The sequence below is a fragment of the Durio zibethinus genome, chromosome 7 (assembly GCF_047325235.1).
Source record: "Durio zibethinus cultivar Kanyao isolate XHJ-2024 chromosome 7, ASM4732523v1, whole genome shotgun sequence".
NCBI lineage: Eukaryota > Viridiplantae > Streptophyta > Magnoliopsida > Malvales > Malvaceae > Durio > Durio zibethinus.
Window position 1 is genome coordinate 26,945,967 of NC_143168.1, and position 14,608 is coordinate 26,960,574.

Sequence of the window (14,608 nt, forward strand, 5' to 3'; positions counted from 1 at the left end):
TTTTAAAAATCGGGCAACAGCTATCTTCTTGGTTGAAGAAAATGTTTCATTCAGTTGACACGGCACTGCTAGGGTCGGAACTGGGAATGTAGAAAGAAGAGAATATTTCTGCTGCTCAATCAACTCAATCTGCACAGAAAAAACATAAATTGCTGCTCAATTATTTCAATGTTCACAAAAAAAAAAAACAAAAAATGAGAAAATAGAGCTCATAGGAAAATTACATAAATATCTCAATTAAGTTTAAAATATTAATATTTTAAATTAAATTATAAAATAATAATTTTATTAATATAATATATATAAATATAAAAATAAAAAGATAATAAAATATATGTTTTTATAAATTACATGGAATAATTTGACATAGAGCACTTTAAATCTATTTCTTACTCTTTCCTAATTTTTAAATAAAAGATCTATCCGATTTGACTGAATATGAAATTTTTACAAATCATTCAATCTGAAATTTATATTATTTTTAGTATTAATGAGTAAATTTAACACCCAACTCAATCCGAAATTTTATATAATATTATGAATAGATGTAAACAATTGATATATAGGATATGCTAATCTCTAGAAAATGAAAACAAAAAGCACGTCATGTTTTAAAAGAGCTCATAATTAAATGTACAAAAATTGTGTTATTTATTGGATTCCAATATATATCGTACATTAATATTACAAAGTTACCAAAAAAAAAAATTTCTTGAACTTACATATTGTAAGGAGTGAAACAATCCTTTAGCTTCAAAAGAATTAAAAGAATGAAACAATTGGACAACCTCTATCTTGCTTGACTGAAAAAGAGGCATCTTTCTGCTACTTAATTATTTCAACTTGCACGATAAAAAGCATCAATTATGAATAATGAATGATAAAATCACACGAATAAAATACCCAATACAAAAAAAGGTTGGTGGAAGCATAGGGATCCATTCACTGTCTAACTTTCCATCAATTATGAATAAGGAAAGCAAAAACCACACAAGCAAAGAATCCAAGAAAAATGAACTTGGTGGAAGCATAAGGACCCACGGAAACAATTCCTTTTTATAGCTTACACAAATGTAAGATATATATCTTCAGTCTTCTTTGTAATTTACTAGCATAACAAACGTGCGTTTTCAAGAGTCAAAATTTTATTATTTTATTAATTTTTATCGTAAAATTTATTTAATTAAAAAAATAAAAGATAAAAAATCCAAACAAAGTGATACATGAATATTTTAATTGATTTTATTTTTCATAAAATTTATTTAATTAAAAGAATAAAAATTTAAAAAAATTTATAAGGGACTCCGCATGAATATCTCATTAAACTTAAAATATTAATTTCATAAGTTAAGTTATTAAATAATAATTTTATTAATATAATGTATATAGAAAATATAAAATTAATAATAAAATATATATTTTTTACAATTTGGTGGGATATCAATTTTTACAAAACCACTCAATCTGAAATTTGTATTATTTTTATTATTAATGAGTAAATTTAACACCCGACTCAATCCAAAATTTTATATATATGCTAATCTTTTGGAAATATAAAAAAACACACACATCCACATCATATTTCAAAAGAGCACAAAATTAACTGTAGAAAATGGAGTTTTTTACTGGATTTTAACATATATCATACATTAATATTAAAAAGTTACAAAAAAAAAAAACAAAATTCCTTCAACTAACATTTTGTAGGAAGTGAAACACTCTTTTAGTCCACACAGCCGAAGAAAATTAAAAGAATTAAAAGAAATAACACTCTTTTAGTCCACACTGTTTTTTTCCTTGAGCTAACATTTTGTAAGAATAAAAAGAATGAAACAACTAGGCAACATCTATCCTGCTTCGCCGAAGAAAATGCATCATTCAGTCCACACTGCACTGCTAGGGTAAGAACTGGGAAGGTAGATAGAAGACAATCTTTCTTTTGATCAATTATTTTAACCTACACAAGAAAAGTCATCAATTTGCTACTCAATTATTTCAATTTGTACAGTAAAAAAATCAATCATGAATAATGAAAGGAAAAACCACACAAATAAAGTACCCAATAAAAAAAAGGGTTGGTGGAAGCATAAGGATCCACTCACCGTCTAACTTTCCCCCGTCAATCATGAATACCAAAGGCACATGCGTAATATGGATCTTCAGTCTTCTTTGTAATATATTTTTCAGACAACTAAGAATGACAAAATAATGGAGAAATCAAGCATTAATTTTTAATACAACTTATTATGAATATATATCATACAGAAATCCACAGCCTAAAAATATGAAACAGTAAAGCATATTAAAACAGAGAAGCCTTTGCATAAAATTGAGATTTGGGGAAGAGAATGGAATAAATAACTATAAAAGCAATTGTGACAATATGGGGCATAGCTAAAGCACTCGCAATTTTAAAAAAAATATTTAATAAAAGTCTGCAGTTGCCAACAAATAATGTGAATTAACATTTTTAACCTGCCGACAGAAAAAAAGCAGGAAATAGCTTTTAGCCAAAAAAAAAAAAAAGGCACTTGCGGTAGCTTTTCTTATACTCTTTGATAAAAGTTTTTTAATTCATTTGATAACTTATTTAAAATTTTTAAATCATTAAAAATTAAAATTTTTTAATAATTTTATTGTTAATGTGTTTGATAAACCATTTTAAAAATCGGGCAACAGCTATCTTCTTGGTTGAAGAAAATGTTTCATTCAGTTGACACGGCACTGCTAGGGTCGGAACTGGGAATGTAGAAAGAAGAGAATATTTCTGCTGCTCAATCAACTCAATCTGCACAGAAAAAACATAAATTGCTGCTCAATTATTTCAATGTTCACAAAAAAAAAAAAACAAAAAATGAGAAAATAGAGCTCATAGGAAAATTACATAAATATCTTAATTAAGTTTAAAATATTAATATTTTAAATTAAATTATAAAATAATAATTTTATTAATATAATATATATAAATATAAATATAAAAAGATAATAAAATATATGTTTTTATAAATTACATGGAATAATTTGATATAGGGCACTTTAAATCTATTTCTTACTCTTTCCTAATTTTTAAATAAAAGATCTATCCGATTTGACTGAATATGAATTTTTTACAAATCATGCAATCTGAAATTTATATTATTTTTAGTATTAATGAGTAAATTTAACACCCAACTCGATCCGAAATTTTATATAATATTAAAAATAGATGTAAACAATTGATATATAGTATATGCTAATCTCTAGAAAATGAAAACAAAAAGCACGTCATGTTTTAAAAGAGCACATAATTAAATGTACAAAAATTGTGTTATTTATTGGTTTCCAATATATATATTAAAAAGTTACCAAAAAAAATTTCTTGAACTTACATTTTGTAAGGAGTGAAACAATCCTTTAGCTTCAAAAGAATTAAAAGAATGAAACAATTGGACAACCTCTATCTTGCTTGACTGAAAAAGCGGCATCTTTCTGCTACTTAATTATTTCAACTTGCACGATAAAAAGCATCAATTATGAATAATGAATGATAAAATCACACGAATAAAATACCCAATACAAAAAAAGGTTGGTGGAAGCATAGGGATCCATTCACTGTCTAACTTTCCATCAATTATGAATAAGGAAAGCAAAAACCACACAAGCAAAGAATCCAAGAAAAATGAACTTGGTGGAAGCATAAGGACCCACGGAAACAATTCCTTTTTATAGCTTACACAAATGTAAGATATATATCTTCAGTCTTCTTTGTAATTTACTAGCATAACAAACGCGCGTTTTCAAGAGTCAAAATTTTATTATTTTATTAACTTTTATCGTAAAATTTATTTAATTAAAAAAATAAAAGATAAAAAATCCAAACAAAGTGATACATGAATATTTTAATTGATTTTATTTTTCATAAAATTTATTTAATTAAAAGAATAAAAATTTAAAAAAATTTATAAGGGACTCCGCATGAATATCTCATTAAACTTAAAATATTAATTTCATAAGTTAAGTTATTAAATAATAATTTTATTAATATAATGTATATAGAAAATATAAAATTAATAATAAAATATATATTTTTTACAATTTGGTGGGATATCAATTTTTACAAAACCACTCAATCTGAAATTTATATTATTTTTATTATTAATGAGTAAATTTAACACCCACTCAATCCAAAATTTTATATATATGCTAATCTTTTGGAAATATAAAAAAACACACACATCATATTTCAAAAGAGCACAAAATTAACTGTAGAAAAATGGAATTTTTTACTGGATTTTAACATATATCATACATTAATATTAAAAAGTTAAAAAAAAAAAAAAAACAAAACAAAACTCCTTCAACTAACATTTTGTAGGAAGTGAAACACTCTTTTAGTCCACACAGCCGAAGAAAATTAAAAGAATTAAAAGAAATAACACTCTTTTAATCCACACTGTTTTTTTCCTTGAACTAACATTTTGTAAGAACAAAAAGAATGAAACAACTGGGCAACATCTATCCTGCTTCGCCGAAGAAAATGCATCATTCAGTCCACACTGCACTGCTAGGGTAAGAACTGGGAAGGTAGATAGAAGACAATCTTTCTTTTAATCAATTATTTTAACCTACACAAGAAAAGTCATCAATTGCTACTCAATTATTTCAATTTGTACAGTAAAAAAATCAATCATGAATAATGAAAGAAAAAACCACACAAATAAAGTACCCAATAAAAAAAAGGGTTGGTGGAAGCATAAGGATCCACTCACCGTCTAACTTTCCCCCGTCAATCATGAAAACGAAAGGCAAATGCGTGATATGGATCTTCAGTCTTCTTTGTAATATATTTTTCAGACAACTAAGAATGACAAAATAATGGAGAAATCAAGAATTAATTTTTAATACAACTTATTATGAATATATATCATACAGAAATCCACAGCCTAAAAATATGAACCAGTAAAGCATATTAAAACAGAGAAGCCTTTGCATAAAATTGAGATTTGGGGAAGAGAATGGAATAAATAACTATAAAAGCAATTGTGACAATACGGGGCATAGCTAAAGCATACAAATGAAGTTCTGCGAAAGAATACCTTCTCAAAAGAACATATATACAAGCATTGTCTTTATCCACCTTTGTTGTGTATCATCAGCCTTAGTCTTCTATAGAATTCTGGGCATTCCGAAAACGTAACGACTTCACAATAAATGTGAAATTAAAGCAAACACTGAAGTAACCCTCTATTTTCAGAGAAATTCATTTAACAAGGCGATATAACCACTATTTTGAAATGCAATTTGAAAACTGGTTTAAAATTAAGATCGAAAAAAAAAAATTAGCAAGGTCGGTATCATTTTACAAGCAATTATAAAATGAAACAGAGAAGTGGAGGAAATGGAAGCATAAGGGCCACTCACTATCTAATTCTATTGTTTGAAATTTTTAATCTATTTCTAACCTCAAACTCCTATTTACTTAACTCACTTCAAAAAGATCTTAGACATCTAAATCTTCTCGAACTCATAAAGTCCAAAAATCTGACTAACATGCATGCATTTGAGCTGATGCTTGGTTGTCAGTCACCATCTAAATTTAACTCAAGGAGTCGCACAAATTATGTGCAAACTTATCCGTTTTTCGAGCTTAGCCAAATCCAAGATATATATGGTCTTCAGCCTTCTTTGGAATTATAGGTTTGAAGTTATAACTATGTTTGACTAATTGAAGGACAAAACAAGAATTGTTGACAAATATCGTACAGAAATCTACAATGATGTATATTGCAGAGGAATCCTAGCTTAGAATTTGATGTCTATGGCAGCCCTCTATTGACAGCAGCCATGACTGAAACACGAAAGATCCAATATCACCTGATTGAATTTACGGTTAAATAAATGCAAGGTGTCTCCATACACATTCTCGTAAAAGATATCTTTAAGAAGTTTCAAATCCAAACTACTGTTGAGGTACCTAGAAACCAATAAAAAAAATCCAAGTCATTCAATATTGCAAAAATTTTAAAAACAAAAATTGGTGGCTAGTGAAATAGGCTTCTGGAATGCTGAAACATGGCAGCTTTGACAGGGTTGGTGGTAGAGCCGAGGAGTTCCCCTTCATCCTGAAACAAAGAAGCACCGCACCAACAACTATAAAGAAATTGTGACAATATCAGAAGACAAATGAAGTTTTTGAAAAAGAATACCTTTAATCCTCAAAAGAACATGAGGTGAAGTACTTCCACTCAAAAACATAGAAAACATTGTTTTTATCCAGCTTGAGCTTGTGTCAGACAACCTTCCTCTGTTATAGAATTCTGGACATTCTGTAAACATAACAACATCTTACTAAAATTGAAACCAAACACTGTTAAACGAAACACATATTTTCAGAGAATTCTATAAGGAGGCATATATAACCACTATATTTTGAATATGCCACAAATGTTTAAAATATCATGTTACTTCTGATTACATGATTATAATCTTCCATTCTATAAAAATTTTATTAGAATTTTATGAGTCGGCATCAATCTTCATTTCACTAATAATAATAATAATAATAATAATAATAATTATTATTATTATTATTATTATTATTATTATCTTCATTGCCAGATAAAGAATACAGGTGTGTTTATTCCATCATATATATGTAGTTTTGATGCATGCTGAAAAACACTTATCCATCAACTGAATTCATAAACTTCTTTTCAGAAAAGATTAAAGTTAATTAGTCTGCAATTACACTCTTAAGACATTCTGCTTTAGTATAAAATGTCAGAACATAGAAAAGCAATCATAATTAAGCAAAATTGCAACTAAGTTAGAATGCTTAGCTTTAATAGAGTGTAGAAGCAAAAAGAATAAAAAATTCTGAAATTTTGCAAAAACTAAAGTATTTGAATGAACACATAACATTTCTATGAAAATTTGTTCCATGGTGGTGTTTAGATTGCCATCCCAACGCTCTTTTATCTTCAGCAAATTTCACTCTCTGGCAATCTGTTAGGAAAATGGGGTCCAGCCCCATGTAATTGGTTTTGAACTAATCAAAGGTCATGGGCCTTAGTCTTTCTTTTTACATAGAGCCCTAGCTACTTAATAAAAAGAGGTGAGGTTATTTTAAAGTGGTGTCATAAACCAATAAAAGAAAGAAAAAAAGCCAAAAAAATAGAAAGAAAAAGCAAAAGGGAGAGTTGGATGAACGAAAGTCGATCTATGATCCGATTGAGTTAAAATTTTGTCAGCAGGTTTATGATTCGGAGTTCTACATTCTGAACGGTGAATATCGAGTTTGAAACTCTTTAGGAACAAATCCAAAGTGTATTTCTTGAGTCACCTATTTGGTGAGATTTCTCTAATTGTCTCTTTTTAGTTGTTGATTAGCTCTAGTTTTAGCTAGAGAAGAACTTTATATATCCATTATTTGATAGTGGAAATTTTTTTAGTGGTCCGTGATTTTTCCCTCTACATTAAAGGGTTTTTCATGTAAATCTTAGTGTGCTTTATTTTTCCTACATTGTTAATTGTTGATTGTTGTCTATTACTATTGATTATTACGATATATTGCTTTTGCGTTGTTGTGTTTATTGCTTTAGGCCTAATAAGTAGTATCAGAGATAGGGTTATTTTGAGACAATGATACAAAAGTAGCCCAAGATAGAAGTAAATTCTATTTGAGATCATAGAAGGTGATACAGGTTCCATGATAAAATTAACAACATCAAATTATTCAATTTAGAAGTCTATGATGAAAGATCATTTATACTGTAAAGATTTGTATGAGCTAGTATTGGGTGATTCGACTAAACCAGGAGATATGAAAGATGAAAACTGAAAGAAGTTAGGTAAAAAGATGCTGGCTACAATTAAAAAATGGGTTGATATTAGCATGTTCTATCATGTAGCGCACAAGGCAGATACCTACATTGTTTGAGAAAAATTAACAGCATTGTATGAGAGAAAAACAAGTATGAAAAAAGTTATGCTTGTTAAAAAGCTTACAACTTTACAGTATAGTGATGGATAATCTATTACAGAGCATTTGAGTGATTTTCAAGATATATTTAATCGGATGACTACTATGGAGCTTAAGATGGGTGATGAAATGAAGGCATTATTTCTTTTGGGTTTATTGCCAAATAGTTGGAATACTCTAGTTGTGACAATTCTTAATTCAGCTTTTGATTATAAGGTGACATTAGAAATGATAAAGGACAATATGCTTAATGAATAAACAAGGCGAAAAGATATAGACCTTAGGAATCAAGCTCTGGTCACAGAGAACAAGGGTAGAAACATTGACAGAGGTCAAAACTCAAAATGCTATAGTAAATCTAAACATAGATCTAAGTCCAAAGATAAAAATGAAGTATTTTCATTATGGTAAAATAGGTCATATAAAATGACACTGTAAAATATTGAAGCAAGAGCGAAAAGATAAGAAAGACAAGAGTTCAGATGATGATAATATTGCAGCGAATTCAGGTAGTGATTTAGTTACTTTGATTTGTACATATGGTGATTGTAATCATGTTGATGATTCTGACATTGAATGGATAGTTAACACAAAAGCGACATATCATTGTGTTTTTAAGAAAGAGTTGTTTACAACTTACAAAGTAGGAGACTTAGGTTGCACTAAGATGGAAAACAATAGTGTGTCACAGATTGTTAGGATTGGTGATATTATTGTACAAATTAGTACTGGCTGCATGTTGACTTTGAAGGATGTCAAACACATTTCGGATATGAATAAACTTGCTTGCTATTAATGTCCTTAATAAAGAAGGATATGAGAGTCAACAAAAGAATGGACAGTGGAAGCTTCTCAAAGGATCTATGGTAGTTACAAGGGAAAAACTATACTGCATAATGTATAAGACATAGATACAATTGAACAACAACAAGATAAATGCCATTGAGGATGATGCTTTAGCAAACTTATGGCACAAGAAGCTCGCACACATGAGTGAAAAGAGGTTATAGATTTTGGCAAGGTAGTTTCTCATTCCCTTGACCAAAGGTATGTCTTTCAATTCATGTGATCATTGTTTGTTTGGTAAGCATCATAGAGTTTCCTTTCTTAAGAGTTCTCAGAGAAAAGAAAATAGATTAAAATTAATTTATTTTGATGTATGTGATCCCATTGAGGTTGAGTCATTAGGTGGTAGGAGGTATTTTGTTACTTTTATTGATGATGCTTCACATAAGATTTGGGTATATATGTTGAAAAATAAAAGCCATGTATTACAGTATTTTTAAAAATTTTATGCCATAGTGAAAAGATGACAGGGTTACCCTTAAAGTGTATTCGAACTGATAATGGTGAGGAATACACATCCAAAGACTTTGAAGAGTACTATTCAAAGCATGAGATCAAGCATGAAATGATAGAACTTGAAACATTGTAGCATAATGGTATAGCTGAAAGGATGAACTGCACCATTATGAAAAAAGTAAGATGTATGTTAAGGATGACAAAATTTCTAAAGCCATTCTGGGGTGAAACAGTCAACACAACTTGTTATTTGCTTAATAGATCACCATCAGTTCTTTTGGGCTTTGACATTCTAGAAAGAGTATGGACAGAGAAAGATGCTTCATACTCTCACTTAAAAGTTTTTGGATGTAAAGCATTCATGCATGTACCGAAAAAACATAGGTCAAAGCTTGATAGTAAAGTTATACTATTGTATTTGTAGGATATAGTGATGAAAATTTTGGCTACAGGATATAGGATCCAATGAAAAAAAAGACAATCAGAAGCAAAGATGTGATCTTTCATAAAAAAAAATAGTAGCAGATCTTGAAAAAAATGAGAAGACTACACAAGTTACTATTAAGTGTGATGTTTTAACACTGACAGGAGTTTCACAAGAAAAAAGCCATAAATGGTGAAAATGAGCAAAAAATAGAACTTGGAGATATGAATAAGTCAGCCACAGTTAGTGATGAGCCAGATGCAATCAATTTTGAGCAAGAAGAGTAATCTTTTTTACCAAAGAGTGTTGAGCAAGGGGAGCTACTTTTGATATCAGGTGGTGTGGAGTTTCAGCCTAGGAGATCTACTAGATAGCATAGGTCATCTACCAAGCATCAAAGTTTAGATTTTATTTTAGTTACCAGTGAAGGGGAGCCAGAGAGCTTTCAAGATGTGCAAGTTACTTCTGATAGAGAGCACTGGTTAAAAGCAATGAAAGAAGAGATTGAGTCATTATGAAAAAATGATACTTATGATTTTATTAAACTTTTGAAAGGAAAAAGGCCATAGAAAAATAAATGAGTGTTCAAGTTAAAAAAAGAATGGTAACTAACTAGTGAGGTATAAAGCTAAATTGGTGGTAAAAGATTTTTCTCAGAAATCAAGCATCGATTTTGATGAAATCTTTGCTCCAGTTATGAAGATAAGTTTCATTCGAGTGGTGCAGGGATTAGCAGTTGGTTCGAATCTTGAGCTTAAGCAACTTGATGTTAAAATTGCATTCTTGCATGGTAATTTGTAGGAAGACATTTATATGAATCAGCTTGAGGGTTTTGAAGTGAAAGGGAAACAACACTTAGTTTGTAACCTAAAAAAAAGCTTGTATGGCTTGAAACAAGCTCCACGATAGTGGTACAAAAAATTTGATTTTTTTATGGTGAGCCATTGCTATAAAAGAATGATAGTGAATCTTTGTGTGTATGTCAAAAACTTTTCTGATGGTAACTTCACTATTCTTTTGTTATATGTTAATAATATGTTGATTGTGAGACAAGATGCTAGTATGGTTCGCAAGTTGAAAGAATAATTATCTAAGTCTTTTGACATAAAAGATTTAGATCCAGCAAAACAGATTTTTGGTATGGACATTATTCAGGATAGGAGAGCTGAAAAGCTGTGATTTTCACAAAAAAGGTATGTTAAACGATTGTTTAGTAAATTCAACATGCAACATGCTAAATCAGTTAGCAATCCACTTGGCTACCATTTTCATATGAGTAAGAAATTTTATCCAGTGACTAAGAAAGAGCAACTAGCTATGTGTAGTATTTTTTATTCTTCTGCAATTGATTTTTTAATGTATCTTATGGTTTGTACATGGCCTAATATTATTCATGCAATTGGTATATTGAGCAAATTTCTTTCTAATCTGAGAAAGGTTCACTAGAAAACAGTAAAATAGATTTTCACATATTTGATTGACACTTAAAAAATGTGCTTGATTTATGAAGTTTTACAACTAGTTCTAGAAGGGTTTACTGATGCTAACATGACAGGTGATCTTGATGGTAGGAAATCTACTTCAGGGTATTTGTTCACTTTTACAAGAGGAGTTGTGTCTTGGCAGTCTAAGTTATAAAAGTGTGTTGCTTTGTCAATTACAGAGGCTAAGTATATTGTAGCTATCGAAGTAGGTAAAGAAATGCTTTGGATGAAACATTTTCTTCTTGAATTGAAGTTGAATAAAAAAGAGTATGTGATATTTTGTGATAGTCAGAATGCTTTAGATTTGAGTAAGAATGCCATGTACCATGCTAGAACAAAGCACATTGATGTTAGATATCATTGGTTACATTCAGTGACTAAAAAATAGCAGACATTATTAAAGAAAGTTAGTACAAATGAGAATGCAGTAGATATGTTAACTAAGATACTTCTTAGGAAAAAGCTTGAGCTCTGCAGTAACTTGGCCAAGAAAAGTTCCAAATGAAACTACTATAGTGATGAATCTCCTCCTAATGGGGCTGGAAGGGGAGATTGTTAGAAAAATGTAGTCTAGCCCTATGTAATTGGTTTTGGACCAAACAAACGCCATGGGCATTGGTCTTTCTTTTTATACAGAGCCCTAGCTACTTAATAAAAAAAAGAGATATTATTTTAAGGTAGTGTCGCAAACCAAGAAAAGAAAGAAGAAAAGCTAAAAAAATAGAGAGAAAGGGGAGAAGGGAGAGTTGGTTGAACGAAAATCAATCCGTGGTCCGATTAAGCTAAAATTTTGTTAGTAGGTTTATGATTCAGAGTTTTACATTTTAAATGGTGAAGATCGAATTTAAAGCTTTATAGGAATAAATCTAAGGTGTATTTATTGAGTCATTTATTTGATGAGATTTCTCCAACTGTTTCTCTCTAGTTATTGATTAACTCTAGTTTTAGCTAGAAAATAACTTTGTATATCCATTATTTGATAGTGAAGATTTTTTAGTGGTCCGTGATTTTTTCCTCTATACTGGAAGATTTTTCACATAAATCTTGGTGTACTTTATTTTTCTTGCATTGTTGATTATTATCTATTATTGTGGGTTATTATGATATATTGATTTTGTATTGTTGTGTTTATTGCTTTAGGCCCAACACAAACTTGGTGCAGTTAACTTTTCTCAATAGAAAATTTTCATCTTTTGAGAGTTTCTCGCAATAACCTTTTCCAGGAAAGAGAATCCAAAGGCATAATTCCCTGAGTAAAAGCTTGATAAGCTCGAAAGACTACCAATCTCCAATGACTTTAGCTAGAAAAACACGATGCCATCCTTCACATCATCCCTTTTATGAGCTATGATTTCTTTTATCATTTGGCAATTAGTAATAATCATTTTTGTGAATACCACCAAGCTTTTTGTCGTTGGGAGTGAAACTAAATTCTTAAGCCCGTGACAATTTGACACTTACAGAGTTGTTAAATTTTTAACGCATATAGAGGATGGCACTAAAGTCTTTAATCTATCACATTTCGACACTTCTAGAGTTCCCAGGTTACTAAAAACTTCTCCAACTTGGAATTCTTCCTTTCAGATATTTGTCAACTCAAGAAGTTCTATCAGTGTTAATTCACTCAACCGAAAAGGTGCCCTTGGATGTTCCTCCTCACCCCCAAGTCTTTCGTATTGAAATATTTCATTGAAGGGAGCTTCTCTCACATGAAGTGCTTCAAGATTTGGTAGTGACTAAATGAATCTGTTTAGGATAGTACCAGATCTGTTGGGAATTCTTTCAAGGGAAAAAAGAGTTAGTTTAGGAAAATATTGGGTCACAAGTTGTCCGTGCCATATCTCAATCATAATGTCATTTTTTTTTCCAAAAATAACTATTCTAAATTGGGGAATGTATCCTGAGAACCAAAATTAAGAAACATGTTAACAAAAGCAAAGGATTTTGAGTTAGTAAATTTCATCTATGATCTCTAACTTTTATTCTAGTTTTAATCCTTCTCCTAACTTTTGAATTGTTCTATTTAGATTCTTAATCTTTTAGATTTTCATTTTGATTATTTTATCACATTGTTTACTAACAATTGCAAAAAAAAAAAAAATTGTTCAAATTGTAAGCTAAGGGAATGTCCACATCGCATGTTACATAGTAAAAGCTTTACATGGCATAGACGCATAGTGGTGAAAGTGAAACAAAAAAAAAAAAGCAAACTAAAGATCATGGATGAAATTTATCATGCATATAAAACATACTATTTGCAACCCTAATGATCAACCAACCTAACTTGTATTAACATAGCCCTTTAGAAGGTTTAAATCTTTGTTGTTTGTTCAAAGAGAGCTTAATCCATAATTTGGCACTAAAAATTCAATAGTCATAGCTAATGCTATTGAATTATCAATTATCAATTATGGATTATGGATTATGGATTCATATCATAATTGAGTACATCACTTAGAATTACTAATTATATAAATATTATCAATTTAATTTAATTTAATATCTATATAATTATTACTTTTTTTAATTTAATTAATATTTATAACCTTGTTATTTAATATTATATTTAATTATATTTAATTATAATATTATTTAAAAGACATTAAATCAAATATGATTAAATAAAATTATTTAATACTATTATCAAATCTATTAAATAATATTATGCAAATAATATAATTTTATTAATAAATACAATATTATTTATATTTAATTTGTAAGATTTTATTTTCTGTATTGAAAATTACATTTGCAATGATTTAAGTGTTTTTTTTTTCATATGTAACAAAGTTACTTATCAAACATGTTTATATTTTCAAAAAAAAATTTTTTAAAACAAAAACTAAAAATAAGAAACACAGATATTATGTTTTCATACCTGAGTGACCAAAAACAAGGATTGTTGAGAAGAGATAATTTCCTTTTGGCTCTTTCCAAGTGTTTTTAAAACCCCTCACAAGACAAATAATTTCAAAGATAAAAGAAAAAAGCTTTCGTAAATAAATAAGCACCTTTTCTGTGTACAACTATTGGATGGTGCTATTCAGGTCACCAACCCAGTGTTCCTTCTCATCATTGCCCATAACTATTTGTACTCTTTGCAAAATTGGTGCATTCAATTCTCCATTGAAGAAAATTTCCAATTCAGGACACTTACTAACAATTACTTGGTCCAAAGAAAGGAACCCAAATGTAATACCCCAGCTCAAATGATAATTGGCTTAGACTAATACCAAAGCCCATCATTTTATTAAGAGATTAATTATATGAAAGAAAACCTAGCTACCATGAAATAGAAAAAAAATAGGAGTTATTCTTTCTCATCTTTTTTAGGGTAGAGAACATGAAAAATCAAGTTGGAGATTTAAAATCAAAGGCTACAATTGAGTTAATCTTCTAATAGTGAGTAAATACCTTTTTTATTTAAAAAAAAAATTA

General features: G+C 29.3%; 2 long non-coding RNA genes across 2 annotated transcripts; both read right to left on the reverse strand.

The window, feature by feature from the left end:
• Positions 1–1,573: 1,573 nt before the first annotated feature.
• On the reverse strand, positions 1,574–3,647 carry LOC149518272 (uncharacterized). Its single transcript, XR_016343736.1, has 3 exons — positions 3,369–3,647; positions 2,103–2,788; positions 1,574–1,957 (listed from the first exon to the last, which is right to left on the reverse strand). It is a non-coding gene; the product is annotated as an uncharacterized LOC149518272 (long non-coding RNA).
• A 593-nt stretch (positions 3,648–4,240) lies between these two features.
• On the reverse strand, positions 4,241–6,477 carry LOC149518273 (uncharacterized). The gene is made up of 4 exons (XR_016343735.1): positions 6,186–6,477; positions 5,076–6,101; positions 4,749–4,837; positions 4,241–4,604 (listed from the first exon to the last, which is right to left on the reverse strand). It is a non-coding gene; the product is annotated as an uncharacterized LOC149518273 (long non-coding RNA).
• Between the last annotated feature and the right edge of the window lie 8,131 nt (positions 6,478–14,608).